Raw genomic sequence first — 12,675 nt, forward strand, 5'->3', positions numbered from 1 at the left:
AGCCTTTCTTACTGCCAAAGTTAAAATAAATTTATTTATTCATTTATTTACTTATTTACTTTATTAATTTATTTAATGTTTTTATTTGAGAGATAGTGAGTGTATGAGCACGAGTAGGGGAGGGGCAGAGGGAGATAGAGAATCTTAAGAGGCTCCATGCTTAGTGCAGAGCCCAATGCAGGGCTCAATCCCATGACCCTGGGATCGTGACCTGAACATAAATCAAGAGTTGGATGCTCAACCAACTGAGCCACCCCTACTTATTGTTTACTTATTTTTATTTTTTTAAATTTAACTATGTATTTTTAAAATGTTTATTTATTGAGAGAGAGAGAGAGAGAGAGAGAATGCACATGGGTGGGGAAGGGCATAGAGAGAGGGAGTTAGGGAGACAGAAAAAATCCCAAGCACAGGGGGCTGGATCCCAGGAACCATGAGTTTATGACCTGAGCTGAAATCAAGAGTCAGATGCTTAACTGAATGAGCCACTTGGGCGCTCCCCTATTTGTTTTTTTCTATATGGTTTCAAACTAAAGGCTATTAAAAGTATTCGATTTTTCCCCCAAATTAGCACTTCCATTGCTGCTAAGAAAATGTCACTCATTTTGTAATCCAAAGCACTACCTTCATAAACCATGAGTTTTCTACAAGTTTTAGGGTCCTGCCTCCTACCATCTACACTGGAATTTCACCTTAATTAACTAGCGCAATAAACTATAGGCTGTGCAGACTGACTTGTGAGGTCCTGTAGCAAACCAATGCAAAAACATAAATTTAGGTCAATAATAAGCAGAAGTACAAAATATGCCAAGAGAAGCTTCTGAAAAGTATGATTGTCTGTCTCATCCTGCCAGTGGGCTGGGCCCTTTCATAAGATGAGGACTTCCTGAGATGTGATGCTATCTTTCTAGCTGTCAGTACAGCCCTCCCAAATCTTACTGACTTTGTACTATTTATAAGTCTCAGTGCTTACTCATCTTTATTTTGGTAAATGTTCCTTCCCCATACCTAACCTTTATAGTTTCTCTTCTTACTCAAGGAAAAGGCTTTAACTTCATTATTATTCCATGTTTACCTGCTTCTACCTTGACTTTCTTACACACACACGTACAATACCCATGTATGTGTACACACACATGTGCATGCTCAAAAGCCTGTAAGTGCACACACATGCATACTCACAAATGCATACACATACAAACATGTATTGAATGGATTGTAATCCTTATTTCATGATACTTTCATTATTGATCTATGTAAAACCATCTTTTATGTATACATCTCTATGTCAATCTTAGATGTTATCAGTTTCAGGCATTGTCCATCTGCCCGAGAATCCACAAAGTACACATAATTTAAATTAGTCCCTTATGTTCCATCTACCTCAAATCTACATAGTCATTGACATCCCTTTTCCATCCCCCTTCATCTGTACCAAGTCCAGTACAAAGGGGAGCCAGGAATGAGTAACGATTTCTTCAACTACTATTGTTGTGTGTGTTTTTTTTCAATAGGCAAAGAACTTTATTAACCTGATTCCAAACTTTATTCCCAGGCTTCTTCAGCTTAATTAGCTGCAAAGAATGAATTGTGTACAAGCAACAGCTGCAAAGAGCTTCAGGGTCCATGGGGCTGGGGCTTAAAATTATTAGAGAACTAGATTTTATCAGATCCATGAACAAAATTTTAAAAAGTAGTCATAATATAAAATAGCAGCTCCCAGTAACTTCTGTAAGTTTTATCTTCTTCAAAAGTTGGCTGCATTCAGTTTGCTTCATCGCTTCATCAGTTACCCACAAGATCTGAAACTCCGCCATCCTCCTCTTCCCTGGTAGTGAGTTGTGCTTTTCCATCCACAGATTGTGTGGGCAGAACTTCAGCCAGTCTTCTTAAACCAGTCAGACTGTCTGCCTCAAGTTTGGTTTAAGACACTGCGTAGCATTTCTGCCAGCTGCTCTGTCTCAGCATGGCCTGTGATGGCGAACGTGTTCGCTGCCAGGGATGCCTGAACTTCAGGGTTGTGGAAGTGGATCACTGTTCCTTGGTTTGTGAACATACTCACTTCTTCAATACCAGAGATATTGTTTATGTCTAATTTTTTACGGATGTTGTTTATCATCTGCCGCCGCCGTTGTATGAACCACCTTCTTCTTCCCGTGAGCAGTTCCTTTCCCGCCAATGTGCACTTGTGCTTGCAGTTTGGCGAGTTCCTCCTGGTTCATGATAGTTTCTTTCATCTTGTTGGAATGGAAATGGGACTGTGTGGAAGACTAGGGTTGGTATTCAGGGGGTCTCGGGTGGACCCCGCTGAGATTAGGTACACACTCGCGAGGATGCAAGATGGCAGCTAGAGCTAACTCTATATTGTTTAACAAAGTCTTAATCTAAAAGGAAACTATCGTTGGCAAAATTTCAAGTATCTGAAAGCATGGGAAGTAGGATTTAGCATGAGAAGTTATTGGGAGCTTGAACAAATTTTTTTTTTTTTAATTTTTTCCTATGAAACTCTACCAAATAATTGTCATCCCCCAATTCTTTTGTCTGTGAGACTGGTCTTGCCTCTGAATATTCTTTTATTTACTTATTTTTTTTAAGTTTACTTATTTATTTTGAGGGGGGGGGGGCAGAGAAAAATGGACAGAGAGAGAATCACAAGCAGACTCCGTGCTGTCAGCATAGAGGCCAGTGCAGGGCTCAAACACAAGAACCATGAGATAATGACCCAAGCCGAAATCAAGAGTCAGACACTTAACTGACTGAGCCACCCAGGTGTTCGGCCTCTGAATATTCTTTTAGTAACCAAACCATGCCAGAGGCAATGCAATTTGCTATGATAAATCAGTGAGTGGAGCTGTCATTGTATGGTAAATAGAGAATTTCAAAAAATCACTATAGCTTTGTTCTCCCCAGGCCCACTTCATTTCTGTATTTCTCAGCCCTCCGCTTATCATATTTCCCCAGAACTGTCTTCTGGAAACTTGAGGTAGACCAGCCACCTATACTACTGAGCATACAGTCTCTCCTATATTTACAAGGACGGGAATGCTGAGCTCAGTGCTCCAAGATATGTGTGATTTATTCATACTTGAGCTTTGGTGAGGTAGAATCACTGCATGCTGTCTTTTTTTGAGTATAGTGTTTTCATGTGTCTTTTCATGGAGCAGTAAATTTGGGGTAGGGAAGGGAACAAAGACTATATGTCAAAGAAAATACTTTGTACGTTTAATCCATATTGAGAAAGAACAGACCACTTTTAGGTTTCCCCTTACACTTCAAAAATATAGCTGGCTGGAATTTTCTTGTAATATACCATGAAGTAACTTAGTACTTAATGAAATGAAATTTGAGTAGCACAAAGAGGAAATAAATGACAGGCCAAAAAACTGCCATGAAATTACATTAAAATGTACTTGGCGTACATTTAAATTACCCTAGTTGCATTGCAAAAATAGCACAGTGATAGAGTTGCTGGAATTAAAAGAACAGAATGTTGCCAAGGTTGAAACTATCAAAGGCAATTGAGTGTGGTTTTTTTTTTTTCCCTTGTGAATAAATGAGCTGATTTTTTCCCTTTTGGCATAAGATGCTAAGATGATCTATCCTATCCTATCCTATCCTATCCTATCCTATCATCTTCAAGTAGATTCTAATTTTACACCTATATTATATACACACTTCATTATTTGTTTCCATTAAAGCAATTATAGTATATACATATCTTCATTGCTGACTTTACCACAGTATAATTTTTCTATGCAGAATATTATAGTGCTAACCACAGGTCTCTGAGGTTAATGAATTGGATACTGAGCATCATTGCTTGTTGTAAATCTGTCGTAGCTGTAGAAGACTCCAGTTAAGCTACCCTTGATTATCAACATTATAGGAATGTTCTATAGTAAAGTTTTACCCACAGTGGGTTAAAGTTCGTAGACTTGACTGGGGGAAGGGAGAAGGGTACTAATATATCTGATACTCTGTACTATAATTGCTGTTTTAAATACATTATCACACCTAACTTTTATAAAATCCAATGACCTAGATGTTATTATTCCTATTATATACAGGAGGAAAGACAGATTTACCTAACTAATGTCATAAAACCAGTTTTAAACCCCCATACTCATCATACTGTTTAAAGATTCTACATTTACCTAACACTCTAAGTGTTTAATGAAAGAAACAGAAAACAAAACAAAATAATGTGGCCCCCTGCAAGAAGCATTTTTATATATATACATACACACATATATACACACATATATAGATAGAGCAATATATATTATATAATGTATGTTATTTGTAATATATGATAAATGTATAAATATAATATGAATATCATATACATGTTGTTACTAACTGAATATTTTCTTCTGAACTTCATATGTTTAATTCCTAACCCCCAGTACCTCAACATTTAACTATATTTGAAGATAGGGTCATTAATGAGGTAATTAAATTAAACTGAGGTCATTAGTGTGGGGCATAATCCAATATGACCAATGTCCTAATCAGGAGAATAAATTAAGACATAGCTACACAGGGAAAACCATGTGAAGACCCAGGGAGAAGACAAAGGAGAGAGGCCTCAGAAGAAAAAACTCAACTCTGTCAACACTTTGATATTGGACTTCTCCTCCAGCTTTAAGAGAGATTAAATTTTTGTTTCTTAAGCCACTCAGTCTGTGGTACTTTGTTACGGCAACTCTAGCAAATGAACATACTTGTATAATATAAATATAACAGAAATCAGTGCAACTAGTCTCAATCCCCAATTAATGTTTTTTTAATAACAAAGTTACCTTTGACATTATTCTTAGTAATATATATATATATATATATATATATATATATATATATATATTTATATTTTTTTATATGTCTCCTCAGGCAAGGGTAGCAAAAGCAAAAGTAAACAAATGGGACTATATCAAACTAAAAAGCTTTTGCACAGTGGGAAAAAAAAACAGCAACAAAATGAAAAGGCAACCTACTAAATGGAGAAGATTCTTTCAAATATATATCCAATAAGGGGTTGATAAAATATATAAAGAACTGCTACAACTCAATAAAAAAAAAATCGATTAAGAAATGGGCATAGGACCTAAATAGACATCTTCCCAAAGAAGGCATACAGATGGCCGTCAGGCACATGAAAAGATAGTCAACATCACTAAATTATCAGGGAAATGCAAATTAGAACCACAATGAGATGCCACCTCACACCTGTCAGAGTGGCTATTATCAAAAAGATGAGAAATAACAAGTGTTATTGGGAGAAAAGGAAACCCTTGTGCACTGTTGGTGGTCATGTAAATTGGTGCAGCCATTATGGAAAATAGTATGGGGGTTCCTCAAAAAATTAAAAATAGAAATACCATATGATCTAGCAATTCCACTTCTGGCAATTTATCCAAAGAAAACAAAAACACTAATTTGAAAAGATACATACACCCCTATTTTCATTAGAGCATTATTTACAATAGCCAAGATATGGAAGCAACCTAAGTGTCCATTGATAGATGAATGGCTAAAGAAGATGTGGTGTGTGTGTGTGTGTGTGTGTGTGTGTGTGTGTGTAATGGAATATTACTCAGCCATAAAAAAGAACAAAATCTTTTTTGCAACAACATGGATGCATCTTGAGGGCATTATGCTAAATGAAATAGAGAAAGACAAGTGTCTTATCATTTCACTTATATGTAGAATCTAAAAACAAAAGCAAATGAACAAACAAAATAGAAACAGACTCATAGATATAGAGAACAATCTGGTGGTTGCCAGAGGGGAGGGAGGTGGGGGTGGTGCGTATATTAGATAAGGGATTAAGAAGTACAAGCTTCTAGGGGCACCTGGGTGGCTCAGTTAGTTAGGTGTCCAGCTTCAGCTCAGGTTATGATCTCATGGTTCATGAGTTCCAGCCCTGCATCAGGCTTTGTTGTGACAGCTTGGAGCCTGCAGCCTGCTTCAGATTCTGTGTCTCCCTCTCTCTCTGCCCTTCCCCTGCTCATGCTTTGTCTCTCTCTCTCTCTCTCTCAAAAATAAATAAACCTTAAAAAATATTTTTAAAAAGACATACAGACTTCTAGTCATAAAATAAATAAATCATGGGGATGTGATGTACAGCATAAGGAATATTATCAATAATGTTGTAATAGCTTTGTATGGTGACAGATGGTAACTAGACTTATGATGCTCATTTCATGATGTATAAAAGTATCAAGTCATTATGTTTTACACCTGATATTCATATAATATGTCAATTATAATTTAATAAAAAAGAAAAAATAATAAAGAGTTAAATAATATAAAAACAATCTGATACCGTGGATTTTTACAAAGGCAATTTCTAGGATCTGGATGCCTTTGGTTCATTACATGTTATGCCCAATCTCCCACATATTCAATATTTGCATTACAGAGTCACAGCGGTAGTTGATTTGAAGAAACATGACCCTGGGGCACTTTATTATTTACAGTCATGAAAAAAGATTCAATCATGTTTAGTCTATTGCACTTACATAAACACAAGAACTGTATTATTAGATTTTAGAAATATTTGCAAGTTGAAACAAAATGGGTTTTCAAGTCAGCTAGAAATTCAGTTTACTCAAACAGCTTTTTCTGTCTAATCATGTGTTAAGGTGGAATAGATGTTACTGAAAACAAACCTCATACTTCCTTCTCTATTTGGACAATAATGCTAATTTACACACTCTGCATTTCCAATGTGCTTTAGAATGTATAAAGCACCTTTTGAACACTGTCTCTCCTCTTCTGTGAATCCTTCCCAGGCTCTGCCAGGAGATTCAGCACCATTTGATCTCATGTCACTACTCAGCTTTCCCTCTGTTACAGATTTCACTGCAGTGTAATATAGTTTGTTTACTTATGTGTTGATTTTCTCAAAGGCAGCGACTAAGCCTGTTCAGATTTCTGTTCCCAGGGCCCAGCAGCTCCTGGCACACAGCAAGTGTCCAGTAAGTGTTCATGTAGCTTCTTATGCTATGCCTTCCCAGAATACTATTTTAACAGCTGAAGAATCTGAGATCCAGAAAGTTTAATTGAGAAGTAGGGTTAGGGAGCAGAAGTTGGCGTGAAGGAGGAGGTGATATGGCGACGTTGGTGGGAAGTCAGAGGCTGGAGCATCTTGGGCATTGATATTTTGTTTCATAGGGATGGAAAGCCATGAACAGTTTTAAGTAGATGCATGATATGATTTCATTTACATTTTTTAAAGATTGCTCTGACTGCTGAAAGAAGCAGGGAGACCAATTAGGAGGACGCTGGAGGCTCCCTTGAGAGAGAGATTTGTGATTTAGACTATGGAGAAAGCAGATATGATGAAAAGCTGTAGATTGTTTCTACATGTATTTTAGGAGGAAAACTCATGGAATTTGCTGATGTTTTAGACAGGATGGGGTTATTGACAAATTTGACAAAAGTTACTTGTTACCTGTTATGTGTTAGTCACTGCTTTAGAAACTGAACATATATGGGAAAAAGCAGGTAAGGTGCCTCCTGTCAGGACCTGCCGTTTACACTGTGGTGGGGTTATACAGACAAAAACAAACAAAAAGCCCATGATGATTTTTACCTTAAGGAAGATAAAGCACTGTGGGGACCCCAAGAGAACACTTTAAATTGTGTGGCAAGGGAAATTCCCATGGGTACTTTATTAGAGAGCTAATGACAAGGAACCAGCCATATAAAGTTCTAGAAGAAAGTGTTACATGCAGATGAAATGATTAGTGCAAAAGCCCTGAGGTGGGAACAAGCTTGACATGTTACAAGAACAGAAATAAGGCCAGTGTAGTTTGTAGGAAGTGAAAAAATTGGAGGGTCATTTGGAATTAGGTAGGTCCAAGGGCATTAGGGGGCAAACTGTGGTGTGGAGCCTTTTGGACCACCCTAAGAACTATAGCAGGAAGCCATTGTGAAATTGTAGTTCTTCTACTGAGTGTGTAGAAAGGCAATATGAAAAACAATGATCTGGGTAAGACATGGTGTTGGCTTGGGCCAAAATAGTAATGGTACAGATGGAGAGGTGTACATAGATTCCGAATACGTCTTGAAGGGAAAATAGTGAAGAGTAAAAGATAAAGATGGTTCAAAGATGACCTGTAACATGGGGCCTTGAGCACCTGTACAGATGATGATGCCATTTAGAAATGGAAAATTGGCAGAGGAGCAGATTTGGAGATGAGAATCAAGGTTTCCCTTTGGACAGGTGTCTATTTAACACCCAGGTTATTATGTCAGATAGACTGATTATCAGAGAAAGAAAGTTTCTGATTTGAACAATGAAATATTAAATGTTAAGTGGAGGTGCCTATTAAACACCATATTGAAGATATTGATGAAACATCCTCACTTATTTAAGATCGATTTACCTTAGGCAAATCAATACCAAACCAAACCAACAACCCAAACTGTATTTATGAGGGGGTAGAGTCATATTACCATGACCTCCATTTTGTTGAGACATGGTCACAGTTCCTAGTACAGAGTTGACAGAGGAACACGTGCTTATTGAGCCAGATATGCTAAGCTGGAGGAAAGAACATATAGCATAGCTCATGCACAATGCACAGGGAATCTGGAGCAACTCTGGATTCTCCCCGCACACACCCATGTTTTGCTTTTCTACAAACCATCTCTGGACTGTCTCTAATCCCTGGGATACCCCAAATTTCCCTCTTTGTTTTGTAAAGCTGGTGGAGACAATAGGTATGCTCACATTTTCCCCAGTTTCCACTGTTTAAAGTAACCTTTGGGAGCCATAATTAAAGTGGTAAGACTTAACAAGTGTTAGTTTTAACTACTGGAAGAAAATTTATTGTGGATCACATGTGTAGATGTTAGGGGAAAATGTTACTCTTTATTCTAATACTTTTAATATAGAACCACATTCAACACACAAATCAATGGAATAATTTACTTATTAAAATAACATACACCGAACTAATTTTATATTTAAAAAATCCTTTGTTTGATTTTGTGAGCTACTTAACTCTGCAGTCACATTCCTGATGTATTTGCTAATGGCGTGTCTTCCCATACATTATCTAAAAGTATTCTATTATCCTCATTTCAGATTCAAATTCAGTTTCAAAGCCCCTATTATGACCTGAGCAAGGTATTTTTATGCTACTTATTGAACTAGCACATAGGCTCTGTGAAATAGTATTGTTATCCCAGTTTTGTACACGAGGAGGCAGGCTGAGAGTGGTTCGTGAATTGCTCCATATCAGGTAGCTAGTGAGTGCAGGAGCGGACACCCATTTCCTTCTCTTAAAGGTTGATCAACCTGGGTTTAAAAGTTAATTTTGCTTCCTCATCCTACTAAAATATCTACTTTTCCAGTTTGCTGTTTATGCAGTTTACTGAATCATATGCACTGGCTTTACAGAAAGTTAGTTTTATTCTCTAATAATTTTCATATTCCAGAAACGTGAAGTGTAAAGCAAATGATGGCTCTGAATTCTGTCTCTGTCATGGCTTTTACCTGAGCTTCCGATTTATAGAAGTTTCATAACATCAGGGTCTCTGTTTTCACTCAGTGCCCAGAGCAGTAGACACTCAATAAATATGTACCAAATGGATGATGAGCCTATATTGTCTACTAGATATCTCACCTTGACTGTCCCAGAAACTCCCCTCATTATTTTCCCCTCAATTCTGCTGTTTCCTCCAAGTCCTGAAAATTCTTTCTTTTCGTAACTATGGGATCTGTCCATTATTTGCTATCCTTTCTGCCATTTCCCCCATTTCAGATGATCACCCTCTTTCTCCTGAAATACAACAGCTCCCTAACTTATCTTCCTGCCTACTTCCTTGTCCTCTATTAATTCATTCTTTGCTCAAAAGCCAGAATAAAATGCCTGCCTTGTTTAAAAAGTCTTTCAATGGCTCCCCCTTAAGATGGCTTTTATGGTAACTTCCAAAAATTTTAATAGGATTTCGAAGTCAATATTATGAAACTTCTGCTTGGCTCTTCAGCTTTATCCCTCATGACTTCCCACCTGTAGCTTCTTGACACTCTTAGCTGTAGCCTTAATAAATGTCTGATTCTTAGATGGCTTGACACTATCACTTGCCTTTGGATCTTTACTCATTCTACTCCTCCGTCTGGAGCACTTAAAGCTTTTTTTTTTTTTAATTGTGAAATAAAGCATAAAAGAGAGAAAGACATACACATAATGTATTATATAATCACTAATGATAAAGTGAACACCTGTTTATCTTCTAAGTCAAGAAAGAAAATCCCGCCAATATCCCCAGAGACCCTCCAGTGTCTCCTTTATATTTTACCCTCCTCATCTCCTTCCCCCCCACATACAAGCTAACGACTATTCGGACTTTGTGGTGATTATTTCCTTGCTTTTCTGTAGAGTCTTACCAATTTCACATGAATTCCTAAACAGTATGCTTTAGTTCTTCCTCATTTTTAAATTTACATAATTATGCTCTTTATTTCCTTCTTCACTCGTAATTGTGTTTGCAAGGTTTACGCATGCTTTAATGAGTAGCTCTGGTTATATCAGCATATCAACTTCCCCAATGAAATTGGAATTTGATTGCAATTTTACTGAAACTGTAGACCAATTTGCAAACAGTTCACATTTTAACAATCTGAATTTTCAAATTTTTGAACAAGGGTACATTTCTCTTTATTTTGATCTTCTTTAATGTTTCTCAGTAAATTATATAATTTTCCCGATAGATGTGTTGTTTGATATATTACTAGGCACCTGGTATTTGGGGATACTCTCGTAAATTATAGTCTTTTTTATTGTTTTATTTTCTAACTTTTGCCAGTACAGAAGACAAAACTAGATTTTATATATTGATCTTGTATCAGCAAGCTTAGTAAATTCTCTTTCTAATTTTTCTGATTTATATGCAATTTATTTGAATTTTATTACTAATCATATTTTCTGTGAATAATTGCAGTTTTGTTTTTAATTTTTTCAGTTCTTATGCCTTTTGTATCTTTTTCTCATCTTACCGTGTTGGCTGAAACCATCAATCAACTCTTCAGTAGAAATGAGGAGAATTGTTTCTGATTTCTAATGTCTTTATTAAGTGTGATATTTGCAGTGGGTTTATTTGTGGTTTGCCTTTATTAGTTTAATAATTTTCTTTCCATTGTTAGTTTGCTTCAGAAAAAGATTTTCTGCCTCTGTGGAGAGAGTCATACCATGATATATTTGAGTTAATGCAGTGATGACATTGATTTTCTTTCTCTTAAAACATTTTTTTGAACCTCAGGTACACAGAATTAGATTAATTATAATTCTTGATTCAGGACACTGTCTCCTCTCTAGTTCGTTAATGCTCACATTATGAATTCACTTAATTATTTCAGTTAACTTTTTTTAAAATTTTTTTTTTAACGTTTATTTTTGAGACAGAGAGAGACAGAGCATGAATGGGGAGGGGCAGAGAGAGAGGGAGATACAGAATCTGAAACAGGCTCCAGGCTCTGAGCCACCAGCACAGAGCCCGACGCGACGCTGGAACTCACGGACCGCGAGATCGTGACCTGAGCTGAAGTCGGACGCTTAACCGGCTGAGCCACCCAGGCGCCTCAGTTTCAGTTAACTTTTTAATACAATAGTTATGTGTAGCACTGTCATGCAGAGAAATAGCTGTATCACTCACAGTGATTGACACTAACATGACCTGCCTCCATTTCATTTCCTGCCTACCCAATCAAAAGTATTTATTTTCTGTTTAAAACGTTTTATTATGTTTTTTTATTTGTGTTTATGAAAAGGATATCATGGTGGCACCTACCTTTTCACGTAATGTTATATTGCTAAAATTTACCCATGTTTTTGCAGGTACTTACAATTCATTTGTTTTGACTACTGATTAAAATTCTGTTTTGTGAATATAACAGAATTTATTTGGTTGTTCTCACTTTGAGAAACATTTGGGGTGCTTCCAAGTTTTTGTCATTATTAACACTGCTTTTATGAACATCCTTGTAGGTTGATTAATTTGCTAATATTGAAATAAGCTGCATAATCTGGTATCAGCATTTTAGTAATGTGTTTAATTTTTCTGTGGTGCTGGATTCAATTGCTAATATTTCTTTAGATTTCTAAAGGTTTCTAAAGGCATCTAGTTTAAAATGCAATATCAGCCTGTATTTTTTTTTCTAACTCTGCTCTCGTGTATATATTCAGCATCATAGAGTAAATTGGGGATTGTGTACTCCTTTTCTGTTCTTGGGAAGCATTTGTATAAAACTGGAATTATTTATTTATTGAATTATTTATTGAATGTTTGGCAGAACCCAATGAAGACATTTTAATCTAGAGATTTTTCTGTAAGAATATTTTTTTATAAATGATTCATTTTCCTTAATTATAATAGAGTGATTTATAGTCACCATTTAATTTTTATCTTAAATTGTTGTGATAAATTATACCTTTCTCAGCATTTATCCAGTTTTGTCTACATTTTCAGATTTATTGCCATAAACTTGTTCTCAGTCTTCTCTTGGTATCTTTAAGCTCTGCAGAATTTGTAGCCATGGTTCATTTTTCATTCCTGAGATTAGTTATGTGCACCTATTTTTTCTTTCTCATTCTTTATAGTTTTTCAATTTTATTTAGTCTTTTCAAAGAACTATTTTTGTTGACCCTCTCAATTGTAGCTTCT

At 36.3% G+C, this 12,675-nt stretch overlaps 1 protein-coding gene and 1 pseudogene across 3 annotated transcripts in view; one reads left to right on the plus strand and one right to left on the minus strand.

Moving 5' to 3' along the window:
- TMEM117 (transmembrane protein 117) overlaps nt 1-12,675 on the plus strand; it is a 485,771-nt gene that overhangs the window by 340,115 nt on the left and 132,981 nt on the right. The gene's annotated exons all lie outside the window — the stretch shown is intronic.
- On the minus strand, nt 1,765-2,237 carry LOC122224450 (annotated as a pseudogene).

The sequence above is a fragment of the Panthera leo genome, chromosome B4 (genome assembly GCF_018350215.1).
Source record: "Panthera leo isolate Ple1 chromosome B4, P.leo_Ple1_pat1.1, whole genome shotgun sequence".
Classification (NCBI taxonomy): domain Eukaryota; kingdom Metazoa; phylum Chordata; class Mammalia; order Carnivora; family Felidae; genus Panthera; species Panthera leo.